The 15,259-nt window shown below is 39.6% G+C and overlaps 1 protein-coding gene across 1 annotated transcript in view; it reads left to right on the top strand.

Annotated features, from left to right (window-relative positions):
- Window positions 1–15,259, top strand: part of LOC149276247 (potassium voltage-gated channel subfamily KQT member 1) — a 34,804-nt gene that overhangs the window by 7,898 nt on the left and 11,647 nt on the right. The gene's annotated exons all lie outside the window — the stretch shown is intronic.

Genomic DNA, 15,259 nt, shown 5'->3' with positions numbered 1-15,259 from the left:
ATATACTGTATAGACAACATTCTATTGTTTTTAAATTGGGGACAATAAGATACATTATACTGCGTCAAAATATTTTATTCAAATTTATTTCAACGAGTCTATAAAAACTCTTGGTAAAGCTCTGACCACAAGGTTGGTCAGTATTATATGTGTCTTTCCTTGGAGGCCAATTATTTCTTCTGGCAGGTAGCCCCACCAGGTTACACATATACATACAATATGAATGCACCCAATACATTCTCTACTAGTTTCAGGCTCCGAGGATAAGCTTGGCCATGATTCCCTTTATAACCAAAAGAACGTAAATGTCCTCAAAAATGGCGGTGTCCCACATACACCATAATGCCCCTAATGGACCTCGAGGAACAGGGAAAGCATACGAGATTAGTTACTCCTAAACATATTGTAAGGATGTACTAATTCCTTGCCAGGTATTGTTGGATTATTCATTATTTTAGTATAAAGTAACCTGACGGAACATTCGCAGCGTGTTCCCTGTATTAAAGCGTGTAGATCTGTTGACTTCCAGAACCGATTTGATCTGTGGCCAACCATACAGGCCCTTATCAAGGTTATCTCTGATGCAAATAAATCATGTAATTAAACCAGCGCTTGAGAGTAACCTAGAAAGAGTGTCAAGGAGATTCCGTTTAACACGTTTCCTGCCAGAAAGACCTTTAAACCAAAAACATTCAAGTATAGCGATTGTTAGAATTCTAAAAGCTTTATTTTATTTTTTTTTTGCCCTGTTTTTTTCGGAATAGCAGAAAAAGTCATTATTCTGCTTGTTAATGTCTTATTTAAACGCATAACTTAACTCTCATAAAAAGTCTTCACATAAAAAAAAAGACTTAAAAATATTTACATGCCTTAGAAGTTTGGTTTTAGTCCACGGAACACGGATTGTTTGAAAAGTAGCCAAGCAGCATTTAGTTTGGATAATTTAGTGCAAACAGATAGCGTGTAACCAGCCGACTTAATTTGAAGCCTTTCAGAGACATAAGATGTATCACAAGTCCCGGCATTTGCCAGGGTGGAACACCTTTAAATACCAAGACTTTTTACGTGACCTTGTTGAACTTGCAAGCTTTTCAATACCCTTGTGGCTATATTTTTAACCATTTGTTCTTTGCTGGTGCTGTTAAAATCTTTATCGCAGCAACCCGTGATTAAAGCCTAGAAGGGATCCTACCATATAGACAGATTAACTATATGTTAGGACTCCCATTGGTTTCCATTGAATGGACACTTCAGCCATCATATACGTATGATACCCAAATGCAGGCTTTAAATTCTTGCGCCCCCCCCCCCCCCATCACAAATAAATAGAGAGATTCAGAAGACCACATTTGCCTCTTCTTTTTTTTTTTTTTCCTCCCCGCAGCTCTGATGCTTTCACATCTTCTGCTTTCCATCGGCAGCCAGCTCCAGTACTGGCTTGTGCAATCATTCCAGAGGGTCTAATGAGACCCCATCACACACACATTATATATATATATATATATATATATATATATATATATATATATATATTTTATTTTTTTTTTAATAATTTCAGTGACAGTGCTTTCTCACCAGTGATTGCCAATACTGATTGGGAAAAACTGGACCATGCCGCGCTCCCTCCGGGACGATCATAGATTTATATCCCTATTTCAAGACTGAATGTAAATTGTACAGTCTGTAACTTGTCTATCACGAAATCCTTTACTTGTGATCGTTTGAGAGAGTTCCTACCTTTTTTCTTCTTCCTATGGTTCTAGAACACAGCCTACCTTTTTCGCCATTCCACCTTTAAATGATTACATTAACTAAGAGATTACATTAGCTAAGTTAGCTTTTCCTTATGTGCGCCCCAAAAAATAACTAAAAATCACAGCATTGTCACGTTAAAAAATTTATTTAAAAAAAAACAACAACTTTTTTTTAGTAGTTTTATGTGCAAAAAAATTAATTCATGTACAAACCTAATAATTGAAATATACACTACAAAAACTATTTCCATGCAAAGTAAGGGGAATTTATCTTTTTCTAACTGTGCAAATGCTGTATAATCTTTACTTTTATAGATGAATATTTTAGTGTTAAGTTACTTTTTGAATGTATATTTGCAGTGCTTTATGGCATTATGAGCAGTTTACTCTATTTGTTGAATTCTGGTGTACGTTCTTGAGGCTGAATTGGGATCGCGCTGTAAATATATAATGGGGAAGCTCGGGATAACCTTAAAAATTAAGTTTTACTCACCACTTATCCCTATATCCTTATTCTCTTTTATGTCTGACTTGCAAACTATTTTTAGAGTGAATAATATTTCAACATTTTATTTATTTTTCTGTATAAGACATTTTGCACCAATTTCGCAAATAATGCCTTTTGACGGAGGTTTTATTAAATATTTTATTTATTGATTTATATGGCGCCATGATATTCCCCTGCGCTGTCCAATGGGTAATAATGGATATAATAGATATAATAAGTAAAACATCACATAGCAGTTTGGACTTACAGAAACAAGAGGTAATGAGGCATGTCGAGACAATACATAATTCCAAGGTACTTTAACAGTCAACTCGCGTATCCACTGATATATGTATATATCCAGTGGGGTGGAAGAAGTGGATTGTATTTGAACTTCCTGCTACATCTAAAAACATTCTCCTGCTCCGAAAGTCAGCAGGAAGCCAACGTAAGAGAATCTGCAGATAAAAAAATGATTTCCTCCAACCTGCTCCAAACAGCAATGTAATTAGAACGATCTGGCATTCCGTGATGGTATGGAAATGTTTACACACGTAGGAGAAACCTTATTTACGTTGGCTAGCGTTTCAAAGTAGTCGTGCAACCTTAAAAACACGTTTCTTTGATAGACATAGCGTAAAAACAGTCTGTATTTTCTTTCAGGCTGTCCTTCAAGGTGAAAAAAATTGGGGAGAGGGATATATATATTTTTCTACCCCAGTGCCGTGGTTGGTGTTGGCAAAAAGCTGGTTTTATTTCATTTTGCTTCAATAAACTCCCTTTATCTGCAGACCTGGAGTCCACCATTGTTGTCAGTCATGTGATATTTTGGGTGACTTTCCCTGATTAAACACCACACTGAGCTGATGCTTTATGGCAATGCTAATGAAGTCCGTTCCTCCAAAAAACTTTTATCAGTTGGAGTGTCTATGGAGTGATTAAGATTCTACTACTTACTTTATGCAGTATGATAAAGTCAGGGTGTTTTGGGCTCGGATAACCGATTGAGAATGTGTACAAATCTGCTGAAAACATATTCTGGAAACACTAGAGGTTGAAATATTTATTTTTTAGTACAATCACATAATTGTCAGGAATTTCCGGGGTTTTTTTTAGTGTATTTTGAGTGTTTCCGATGGCGGTAGGGTGAGCTTGGAATAATTATATTCCACCTTGCAGAGATCTCTCCTAGATCGAGGGGCTTTTTGCATTTTCTGAATACTTCTTGCTTTGTCACGTGTAGAAAAAAAACATATGAGCAGACAGGCCAGTGCAGGCTGCCGCCCCAGGGCTTGGCCAAGCTCCGTGGGCTGGATGGGAAAGGAAACTGGAGCAGATTGGGAACTGGAAGCCGCTCAAGTCATATCCTCCTTGTCCTTTCGTGCACCCTTGCAGCTTCTCTTTGCGCATGAGGACAGGTATCTGCCGGGAGGGAGTCTGCCAGGACGCACCTGACAAAAAGAAGTAGCCTTTGTGATAGAGCTCCAAATGCCTCTTGGCATAAGGGATCTAATACCACATTTATAACATAAATCTATCCGTAAATTGTTACAATTAGCTAAGCATAGGGTCTAGAGCGTAAGCCTTGGAGGCCGGGACCTCTCTACCTATCTATCATTTTTTTTCTTAGTCTGTTGGTTCTAGTTTTGTCGCACCCTTTGAACGTATGGACTGTAAATTGTTGGCGCTATATAATAATCATGCTATATCAAATGCTGAAATCTGAAATCTTTTCTCCTTACCAGCCTATTTTGAATTAGCTTTTTTTTTTTTTTTTTTTTTTTTTTTTTTTTTAAAGCGTCTACCCCCGGGATGCCAATCCGCTGATCTACTCCTTTCACACTAAAGTGCTACTTCCTCATAACTCTCTACAGCTTGTAACACAAAGCGTCTCTTCAGAGAAGTGTTGATGCTCCGACTGACTTTTTTTTTAATACCGAAGTACTGGTAGACTGCTCTAGTGCCTCACAGATGTCCTGAAAGAACTTTCAGTTTATAGAATTAAAGCTTCCGCGTATCGCCGCTCGCCGCGTCCCAAGCTCCGCTGTAGATCGCTTTTCTAGTAGAATGTGTTGGAATGTCTCTGGCACACGTTGTCCTTGGGTTTTTCTTTTGGTGTCTTTCCCAAATGATTTCCCTGTCAACAATCTAGGCCTCGGACAAATGGCAAACGTGAATACACAAGCACTTATCAGCGTTGGTCTGCCTGCGTTCGTGAAAAACAATGTCATTAAGCCGTGCTGTGATTGGCTGTTACAGCCGACAAGCGTTCCGGAGGAATTCAGGACTCTTATCTCGTTAAACTTCCATATCTCTTATACTGTTTAAAGCCCCCCCCCGACCCACGTCACAGAGGGTTTACGGTAAAAATTTATTTTGTGGATTATTAAAGTAATAAAAGAGAAATGTTGTTTCATACAGTTGGGGACATAGCCTTTACAGCTAAAAAGGTATATAATGTTTAAGCGATAGTCAGGAGCACACACCTCGGGCTAGCCTGACTTCAAGGATTTGGGCCACCATTATTTTACACTTGATTGAACTCACTGTTTCAGACCAGGATTGTACCAGATGTCTAGTGTGATGGAAGATGGGGAAACATGACCCAAAGCTGAGCCAGTTCTGGCAAAACCTTGACCTCTTCTTCTGGCAGACCATTCTTGGTGCCCTGTCTATTTTTGCAGGTATACATGTGCCTATGGTAGAGAAGGGGGTCATCTTACCAAGCATGACATGCCAAATTGACCCTTATTTTCTGTTTTGTGGCCGCTTCTGTTCACTAATGAGACCGAGGAACTTGTAAAGTAACTCGGCGTGGTCTGTAAGCTGGACTCTACCCAGTCCCAGCAGATAGGGTTGGACTCATCCTTGTTGGACTGAACGCAGTTTATAAAAGATGGTGCTAAGAACTTAGAAGATAGCGTGTGCTGATTCTATATCTAAATCTGCGACATTAAACAACAGCTCTGTGATATGTGTATTTGCAGACAAATATGGACAAAAATCTTTTTTTAAAGAAATAAATACAGAAACTCACAAATTAAGTGGCAGAAGTGCAAGGAGCAAACACAACTTGCCTCTGATGCCCATCGGGGTAATATAAAAGCTGCAGTGTACATTCCATAATAACAATATGATAAGCTAAAACATAACTTGCTTCTCAGTACAGAGCTGGAAGCGATCTAACAAAATGTAAAATTTATAAATATGTCCCAAAACGTTAAATAAAAGCGAGACAGGCGAGTGTGAGCATCTGGGTTTTTTAGCACTGCTGTGTTTTATTACTGAGCTCCAAACGGATTTAGGAACGGGTTAGTCATCCCGCATCTGGACACGTGTGACATTTAGGAGCGAGACTGTTAAGTGCCGGACTGCCCAGAATAGCTTCCTGCCTCTCATTAATTACAGCGCTCGCTGCCAGACAGGTTATAGAGGTTGTCTGTCTGTGTGCAGCAAACACACGATGAGTGGTTGGAGAACATGGCAGCCAAAGGGTGGGGTGGTGGAAAATCGGCAAGTTCGTAAAACCCAGGGGAGCGGGAGTTTGCGAGCAAGGAGTCTGGACTTGAATGTCCATTTCTTGTACGATAAGCAATCATAATGTTTATCCGATGTCTTAGAAAGAATCATGAAGTCCCCCAGGCTGGTCAAAACCTACTGGGTCATTGGCCGGCCTGCTCACCATTACAGATTTCATACTTCATTCCCTACTGAAATTCCATTTTTAATGCACCTTATAGGCTTGTAGTACCTTAAATAAAAAAAAATGTGGTTCTCCAGATTTTGTTTTATTTTGTAGAATTATCATTTCAAAATTGAAATCCCTCCTCATTTAGTTTCAGAAGTTAAGTGGCAGTACTAGCCCGAGCTGAGGTCAGAAGCGCTGTATGTGAAGCCAGAGGATTATCCCAAATAAAGACGCATTTTGACATTTTTACAATATTTGGCTTCAAAAAAGCAGTTTGTAGCATAAATATCTACAAGCGTGATTCGCACCTTGTGCCGCATATGATACAATCGGTGCTGTGTTTGGACTTTCAAGAGGCTTCTAGGTTCTCAAACAGCAGAAGATCACGAGTAATCGCATGAAACATAGAAATAAATTAGAAACCATTTGCGCAAATTTTTGTTACAAATGTAATATTTTCCTTTGGGCGATATAACAGTATGATGGGAGTTCCCCTTTAAAGTTCTACACTCGGGTGCTGCTCGGTGACATTCCTTCCACGGCTGAGTGGAAAACCACTTATTGTATTCATTCAATACGGTATCTGCTTATTACTGTCCTCTGAGCCACTTAGGGATAGCTTTACTATGGTCAACCAGTTAGGTTACCCTTAAGAACAGAAGTTACCCAAGTATTTATTTCCATACTAAGATTTGCTGCTTTTTGTTTTAGTGATGGAAAAATAAGTCCTTTTTGAAGAGATGAGCATTTTCCCTTTTTATTTTATTTTTTCTCTCTTTGTTAAGCGCTATAACGTGGATTGTTTAACATTTTTGTTTAAACCTCTAAAGCAGATTAAGCAGCGCGCAATTTACGTAATTCCGTTCAGAGCGCAATACGTCCGTTAGAATCACAAAGCTTTATTGTACACATCCATAAGAGCAGGAACAGAGAATCTGTGTGTAATACGCGTTTCGCCCATATGGGCTTAATCATAGACAGACATTTCTCATATAGGGACCGGTATTTAAAACGGGGTTCAGCCGATCAGCATTGAACACCTCTAATAGACTTAATTATAAACACATGTAACGATTAAACACACAAATATACATAAATTTCACCAATACTGGTATATCCATTGCGCTGCGTAATCTGCTCTAGATGTTTCTTTTATTTAACATTCCATGTAAAGCCCTGTTAGAAAAACCATAAACAGAACTAACTTCTTCTTTATACACGCGGAGCATCAGCACGACGTGAAAGGAACCTTTGCTAACTGCACGTTTTAGGCCAAAATGGCCCACTGTAGTAAGCTTGTATCCATCGCTGTGTAGTGATGTTAAAGTAGGACCCTTTGTAAAGCGTGGTAATGGATAGAACGATTTGGTGTTTTGGTGCTTCCTTTTTAGAAAAGAATGATTCAGACATTTTTGTCATTTCTTATTGCATCAAAACTCTCCTATTTTTTGACTATAGAAAACATAGGAGGTTGTGAAGTTTTAATGGTGGCCTTATCACTATGGTAACCAATGGAATGTACTCGCCGATTTGACTTTTCCAGTGGTTGCTGTGAAAATGAGACCACTTTGCACCAGAATTGTCCTTATACCACGAGGGTCCTTTATTCAGTTTCTCCATCTTCTCCCTGCAATCTAACTATGTGTAGATTACACAGCGATCAGGAAGCAGGTCACTGCAGACCGGCATTCCCAATCATGCCACGTGTGATCAGCTACAGAGATATCCTTTACATGATCCCCAGTAAAACGTTCCACAATGCCTCGCTCGTTCTGCCTGGGTTAAGACTTACAAAGACATTGCTTCTTGCAGTTTGTGTGTAATTGTGCACGTGGCTTTGGGACCCATGGCACATGCAGAAATGTGGTTGCCGTTGATCTGCCTGGGTTTTTGGGCAGCTTACGATACTTGCCCCTGTGGTCATCGGTGGGCACTGTGTTTTGTTTTCGCGACAACAAGTGTCATCTGCCGCTTACGGGTTAGCTGGCAATATTCTTTGTAACCCAAAGGGGGTTAAACACCTTTTGATGTTTTGTTTGCAAAATCAAGGCAGGAGATGGTTTTTGAACAGTTCCTCTAAATAATTGATTATTGAAACATGTTGTCAGCTGTTGCTGTTCTGTAGTTGCGTGACAATCATCTCTGTGATCTTTGTATAGATGAAATAAGTGCTGCCTTTGTTAGAGTACGGGGCAAACGTTAGAGGTAGTTGTGGTCTCTTTGTGCTTGCCACCGGCTTTCTGTGCCCTCACCGTATCTAAAAAGTAGAATAAGGGGAACAAATTTACTGTATTTCTGCTTTTCTGTTTACTTTAATGTCCAATACATTTTGTGCGGTTTAAAGAAGGAACCTGTTAATCAAGTTTGATTTCTCTCATGTGAGAAAGGTTGGTAATAGTATGTGTTATATTAGGTGTGGCTTTTGTCACTTGAATAGAATATATTCTAGTCTACTTGATGTGATTTAAAGTAAAAGTTTGGGTGTGAAATATAATGATGGTTTTCAAGTTTCTCATTCACTGCCCATACTTCGTTTGTTGCAAGATTTGGCAATAGTTTGACCACAAACGGTCTAAATGTCTAATAGTGCTGACATTCCAAAAATGGCAACATAAGAAACCCCACACATCTGAATAACTATTCTTAGGAAGACCCTTCATCAGCAAACTGTGTTTCCAAAGACCTGACACTTACAGAATGTCCAATTCCACCAAAGGATGCCTTCTCTACAAGAACCTTTTCTAGAAGGATTCCTTCTCCAGGAGACCCAGCTCCACCAAATAAATGCCTTATCCAGGAGACCCAGCTCCACCAAATAAATGCCTTATCCAGGAGACCCAGTTCCACCAAATAAATGCCTTCTCCAGGAGACCCAGCTTCACCAATAAATGCCTTCTCCAGGAGACCCAGCTTCACCAATGAATGCCTTCTCCAGGAGACCCAACTCCACCAAATAAATGCCTTCTCCAGGAGACCCAGCTCCACCAAATAAATGCCTTATCCAGGAGACCCAGCTCCACCAAATAAATGCCTTCTCCAGGAGACCCAGCTCCACCATATAAATGCTTTCTCCAGAAGAACCAGCTCCACCAAATAATTCCTTCACCAGAAGACCCAGCTCTACAAAATAATGCCTTCTCCAGAAGACCCAGCTCTACAAAATAATGCCTTCCCCAGAAGACCCAGCTCTACAAAATAATGCCTTCTCCAGAAGACCCAGCTCTACAAAATAATGCCTTCTCCAGAAGACACTTAACAGCAAAAGAACGCCATCTCAAAAAGAAACTGTACAAAAATTTATGGCATCGCTAGAAAATTGCACCACCATACTGATGTTTTACTTAAGACCTACCATGCTAAACAATGCCTTGACAACATCTTAACTAAAATGGGTTATTTGTTTTAGAAAAAAAAAATATTTTGGTTTAAATGTTTGGGGTTTTTTTGCACTTTTACAGCTCCATAAAATGACCAGTTTACTAAATTCATCATTGACCGTGTGTGATTTCCGCACCAAAGACACTCATCAGAGAAGCCCTGTCTTTCCGCAAGTCCTTCCATAGATGTTACAGACACCTTCTAAATATGTTTGATCAAGTAGCTTCTTAATCTCAAGGGATTTGAACTGTTCTCAAAGAGTGAACATTTGATAATTCCTGCCATGTTATCTCTACATTGTGGCATGCAGTTTTCTCGCACCAAGTGAGATAAATTGGAAATATTGTATAGCTATCTAAAGAATGCAAATGAAAGTAAAGAACTGATAAGTTGCTAGATGTTTGTTTATGGGAACAAAGCCTCCAGTCTAAATTTTCGCAAACTGGTTCATTTTATATGTAAATGTTTTTTTTTCTGTAAAGTACATGTGTATCTGAGTTAAAACCAAATACAACATAGGTAAAATACAGTCATGTGCTAAATGGGTTTATGGTTCGTTTATTCTGTGCTTCACATTTCTGGTATTGAGGGCACAATCTTCCTTATCGCCTCCATTGTTGACTTATGCGTCTTTGCCGTATCGGAAGTCATAGGATTTGTGCATACTTCGACTTGACATTGGTCAGCACAAAAGTTCACACTTGAAATCTGACTAAGAATACGTTGAAAGGGCATACATTGTGAGAGAATCATCCATGTGATGTATAATATGGTTGCTGTAAAATAAGTTTAAAAAATAAAATCTGTGGCATCGTATTTAAATATTTCTAGCAATAATTAATTTAACATTATATTATCTGCTGGTCTTGGAGCAAAGGCTTGATTAAGTGTTAAGAAACTTGGGGTAGGCTTATCAAAATATTATTATTATTATTATTATCTTTTATTTATATAGCGCCAACAATTTACGCAGCGCTAAATGTAGCAAATTTAGGGTAATTTAATTAACAAAAATACCTGGAGTTACGGAGGTTTAGCAAGTACTTGTGTATGCTTTGTCCCCATTGGACAAACCCAAAGGGACACCGTTCCTTCTAGGCAAAGACCATTGCCTTATACATAAACTGATGTTTCTCCAGTTTATGATCATTTGCAGTATGATGATGGGATCGCAAATCCCTGGATCCATTGGCATGTTTAGTAGGTTAGCTGGTAATCATGGTAGTTGTAGCTCTCCAAGAGCTGAGTAGCCACCACGTGGCAGAATCTGTTAAGTCCCCCCCCACCCCCAACCTACCCCCTTCTCACACCATCTACCCCTTCTCACTATCCACCCTCTCCCTACCCCCCTTTGTAGCTCACTTACCGGCAGTCCTGTGGTGAGGGCGTGAGGCCTCTGTCTCACTGCTCTGCCACGGTGCACACTGCTTCACCACTGAGCGCAGGCATATGACATCACCCGAGACAGGTCCTCACGCTCCCACCACTGGAATCGGGGCAGCGCTGAGGCAGGCGGCGGCGGCAGGGAGCAGAGGAGACAGAAGGGAGCCCAGCGGTTGCAGAAAACTACCGCTTGGGCCCCCCTGGCTGGCAGAACTCCAGGGCCCGTTGCAGTCGCGACCCCTGCGACCCTGGTAGTTCCGCCACTGCTTGGCAGAGCCATTTGCTCAAAAAAAGACCAAATTCGATGATTATATACCCGAGTCCAACCCCTTCTCGCATTTCCCAGTGTCTGACACATAATTACACAAACGGTTACTTTGTCACTAAAAAGAAGTTACGTCATGACCACTAATGACAGATGATACTGGGATGTTTTACAAGGTGTATCTAAATTGGCAGCTCATGTCATGGTCAGTGATAGTTGTTACTGTTTTACTATTATAACTTTTTTATTGTTATTTAATGCACTTATACATTTTGGAGATTTACTGAAACCCACCTTTATAAAAAAAAAAAAAAAAAAAAAAAAAAAAAGATCTTTACATATATGATAAAATATCTGCTTTGATTGGTAAGTATATTGTTTGATATCCAGAACATAGCTTTGGAAAGAGTTCTTTGGCTTGCATGTTCATATGGGTGATAGTTTTTCTTAGGATTAGGAAATAGGGTCACTTCTAGCTAAGTATCCTTCATCATGAAATGCGTTAAATCAATATTAGGACTAAGAAAACATGTTGTTAGGTATGCTGTAGGCTTCATTAGGACAGGTAAAAAAAACCCCAAAGATGTTGTTGTTGTTTGGATTCCATAACTTCTGTATTTATAATAGATAATATAGATAATGCTGATATTTTTTTTATGACGTTCTCTATTCTGACTTAAGGTGGTTCAAAGCTCTGTAACTTTTTAAGCTTTTAAATATACAATTTCATCCTACTGGGTATATTTTTAAAAAGTATTACTTGCTACAAGTATTGCTCAGTCTGTCTTTAATCATATTTAGATAGATCTTACTTACAAAGGGCAAAGTTGGTCGAAATACGAAACAAAGATAAAGCTTTGAGTGTTCTCCAAAGCAGGGCCGGACTGGCAAAGACGAGGTGGCCCTGGCATTTTAAGGCTGGCATCCGCCTGACGTTCTTTTTGCTCATGTAGGATGCAGCCGGGCATATCCAGCCGCTGGCCTTGCGCTGCAGCACCCGATCTGCCATTGGAGGTTGGGTGAGTATGTGGCACTTTAGTCCACCATGCATGTGCCCAGTGTGCCAGATGGCATTTCAGAGCCTGTGCCAAAGTATACCACTTTGAGTAATCTTTTGGCTAAACTCTCCACCATGACATACTCATTTCCAAAATCTCACTCCCACTTAATATCTTTCTTACTGTATCCACTAACCATGAAGTGGAACTTCCCAAGGTAGGCTACTGGGAGCTCTCCTTCTTCTGATGATGTGGCTTCATGAGGGGGCCAGGGCTATTCAAAAATTGACACATGGCTAGCCCTAGACATCCTTAAGAAGACACTGCGTAGAAGACCCAGAAAAGGAGCGCTTTACCAGGAGACTCTGGGTCAAACTCCCAGTTCCTACTAGTTGCTTTCTCTTCAAGGTCCCATAAACATTAGCAGATCTAAACCTCAGAGGTTAGTGAATCTCGTCTATAAGTTTTTTTTTTGTTTGTTTGTTTGTTTTTTTTTTCCTTCGCTTTTACCGAATGAAACGCAGTTAATAGCTACAAAATTGCATATTTATGAGCTGTGTTGAAAGCAGCTGATGAAGGAACATTTCTTGCAATTATTTCGATCATCAAATGTATCATTAAGGAATATAAATACAGATTTATTCAAAGCTAATGAACCCTTTGGCATATTGAAGATTCTAATGAAAAGAGTTGCCAGAACATCAGGAATAATGATACGCTCATCTGCTTGATTTAAATAAATAAATATTTTGCTTAAATGAGCAATAACATTGGCTTTAGCTGTGGGTTAGAATATCATTGACTTGGGACGCGACTCGGTGATTGTACACTCCCTGTGATGTCATCAGATCGGAGTTTACAGACATTCGTCATCCAGCCCTCTTTGGCATTAGTAATAATAATTTCAATGTACTACAATGGTTAGAATAGCAGAATATTGGGCTTTGTTATCAGTCGCAAACAAATTAATTTTAATAATCCGACATTGTTTGCAAAGCTCATGACGGTATTTTTTTTTTTTTTTTCCAAGAATTAGCCGAAGGATTCTGAACCAGGTATATACTTGCCTTAGCTGCTCAAACAGCATTGCAAATAATGCAGAAATACCAGGAAAATACATTTTTCAACATTAGGCGTATTTTATAATTAAATAAAAGGAAATTTGATTGTTTAAAATCTGATTTTTAAGCAGAAGATTAGGAATTTATTAAGGCATGACATACCAGCTTATAAAAATCAAAGCATTCTCAGAATTAGAGGCGTGTAATTTTTTTGTAATGCCTGAATCCGAACAAAGAAAAATAACCAGAAAATAAAGCTATATGAGAAAAAAATTATAATAATAAATATATATATATATAGATAGATAGATAGATAAGCACAAATATATAGGTAATTTGCACAAATTTAAGAGTCCGCCAAAGTATGTTATTGGCCCATTTAGGTTCTAAGTTCCAGAGTTAATATGTCAAGTTAATCCTAGCGTAGTCGTATATGGAGCCATTGGATGAAATCTATGCTGTTTCAGGGTTAAACTGTGTTTAGGAGCATAGGTCTTTCTTAACTATATTAATGGAACATTTTTAATGGTCACTGTTGACATAGATATGTCAGATGACTTGGAAATCATGAGCGTAAAGCAACTTGACAAAAAAGCATTGTTTGGAATAGACAGGCAATTACAGGTAGAGACCAGGTATTGGGAAATGAATGGCTACATTGTTGGGAGTACCTGCCGCACATACAAAATCTGGTGACCTTATACGATTCAAGGGTGAAATAGAGTATAGAAAAGTGTAAGCTTCTAAGAACGGAGCCCTCTTTTCCTTCTGTACCAGTACCAATTTTCCTTCTGTGCTTCTGTACCAATTTAGTATCACTATGTAATCTGAGCGTGCTCTATAAATAAGTATAAACATATATTATATTACATTATATCTAATAAATATGGAGGGACTGGAACCCAGGTGCGGAGATAGGGAAAAGTCAGCAACTAGCAAAAACAGAAAAGGGCAGGAACACGTACTGAAGAAAGCTGGTTCTGGTAAGATGGTGATCTGAAGAGCGGTCACTGGGAGTAGACGGCTTTGGTACCATGCATCATTAACATAAGGACAAGCAGATCAAGAGACTGAGACAAGGACACTCGAACAAGCCAGGTCTGGTACTGTGAGTCATGAACATCTGGATAACCCAAATCAGGAGACTGAGGCAAGGGTTCTGGAACAAGCCGGGTCTTGTACCGTGAATGAGACTACAGGTTCTGCCACCACCTTTACACCACCCAAGGGCAGACAAAAAATGTAGGCCCGGTGTTTAAATAGCAAATTCCCACTAGTAAGAAAGGTCATCTAAGGTCAAAGTTGTCATGTGCATACGTGCCTTACCTTCTCGCGAGTTTGCGAGATGCCGCACGGTCAAGTGGGCACGCACCGCAAGCAAGGCCTAGAATCGGCCTACTCGCCAACTAAAGAGGATGGGGTGGCAGAGAAGCTAACGGTTGTTGCAGAACTCTCCCAAGAACAGATAAAGCGTTGTATCCAATCTGGAATTTCTTTTAATGGAGTATATAATAGATGAGTGGCTGCTGCATGTTTAGGGACCTCTTCTCCATCGTAGCTGATTTCAGGAGGCTCAAGGTCAGTAATGAATGCAGCGTTTGTAAGGCAACTGATCTAAATCAGAACATAATTATAACTTTCTGACCATTATTGTTGTTTATCTTTTTTCCCCCTCTGTAATAAGGAAATGTAGGCCTGGGAATGTGAACCAGATCCAACAGAAAATTACAAAATGCCAACTGAGACAAAGCTTTGCCAAAATAAACACCCTATAGCATTAGATGTTTGTTTTTTGGGTTAAGACGGACCCACGTGCAGGCGATTCTTTGCGTGCTGAATGTTGCTTTTATCTTGTGTAGATACTGCTCAGACTGGCTCGGTTTTCTGTCCCTTTGACTTTTTGACTCCGTTTTCTGTTGACCTTCCCACCTTCTCTTATCTGAGAAAAAGGGTCTACCTAGAAATCGGTCCCCAACGCTGATGAAAAGTCTGTTCTATGAGATGTTTTGGTTGTTGGGACCTCCTTTTGTAAGGTTTTCTTGCGGAGCGTAAACGAAGAAAGACTTTGATAAACAAGCCGCAGCTAAAACGTCCTTTATCATTGTCGGATGACTCGATTTATGTTGAGGCGTGCGATGTACGTTAATGACATTGAGTACCCATTATGTTCTCAGAAATAGATGAGGTGTCCCTTCAACACCAGCTCATAACACTAGACTATCCTGGTTACTTCACTGGCGCAATA

The sequence above is a fragment of the Sceloporus occidentalis genome, unplaced genomic scaffold, assembly GCF_023333645.1.
Source record: "Sceloporus occidentalis isolate IW3139 unplaced genomic scaffold, rSceOcc1.0.p SCAF_243, whole genome shotgun sequence".
NCBI classification, from domain to species: domain Eukaryota; kingdom Metazoa; phylum Chordata; class Lepidosauria; order Squamata; family Phrynosomatidae; genus Sceloporus; species Sceloporus occidentalis.
Note: the sequence above shows the minus strand (reverse complement) of the source record. Positions and strands in the feature narration are given on the sequence as shown.